Raw genomic sequence first — 1,011 nt, forward strand, 5'->3', positions numbered from 1 at the left:
ACTTAATTCCAAATCTGCCATTATGGTTTGGAGATTAAATTGAAATTCATTTTCTGCTCAGGGGCAGTGGTTCATGCCTATAATTCTAGCACTTTAGGAGGTCAAGACAGGTTGATCACTTGAGTCCAGGAGTTCAAGACCAGCCTGGGCAACATGACTAATGTATTTTGTAGAGGAAACAACCTTTTGTATCCTTTACAAAAAATACAAGAATTTAGCTGGGCATGATGGCCTGCCCCTGTAGTCCCAACTACCCCGGAGCCTGAGGTGGGAGGATTGCTTGAGTCTGGGAGGTCTAGGCTACAGTGAGCCAAGATTGCACTGCTGTACTCCACTCCAGCCTGGGTGACAGAGGGGGACCCTGTCTCAAAAAAAAAAAAAAAAAAGAAAGAAAGAAAAGGAAAAGGAAAAGGAAAAAGAAATCCGTTTTCTTCTGTGAAGTCCACCAAATCTTTAAATAAGTGTTTACTTCACTTTTCCAGTCATTAATATGTAAGTAGGTGGATACGTTTTAGTGTTTTCTGATCCAACAAGGTCATGAATTGTATCTAGTTGATTAAAAAAAAAAAAAATGGTGACAGTTTTGAAGTACCATCCATTAACCAAAGTAAAGCATGTGCTAGCTTTTCTATGTTAGGTTTAGTGATAAATATAAGAACTCTATCTTCTTCGACAGTCAAATCCCTAATCAAGAATAGTTCACCATTTCATGTATTTTGTAAGATGTGGAGGAACCTCAGTATCAGTGTCTTTGGTTTAGAAGGTTATTAAGGTTGTTAAATTCTTTTAATTCTCTGACAAAAGATGTTTTTCGAAGGGAAGCATGGCACTATGTGTGAAGGGGCAGAAGTCATACACGACTGAATCATTTGACAAGGAAGACTTCTTGTATTTTTCACTTGGATTTTCACTACAATGATTATTGAAATACTTGCTGTACTTGTATTTGGAGAGAGGTTGTGGTCTACACATTTTCTAACTATATGCTATCCATTTGAAAGTCTGATTATT

Source organism: Macaca nemestrina, chromosome 7 (genome assembly GCF_043159975.1).
Source record: "Macaca nemestrina isolate mMacNem1 chromosome 7, mMacNem.hap1, whole genome shotgun sequence".
Classification (NCBI taxonomy): domain Eukaryota; kingdom Metazoa; phylum Chordata; class Mammalia; order Primates; family Cercopithecidae; genus Macaca; species Macaca nemestrina.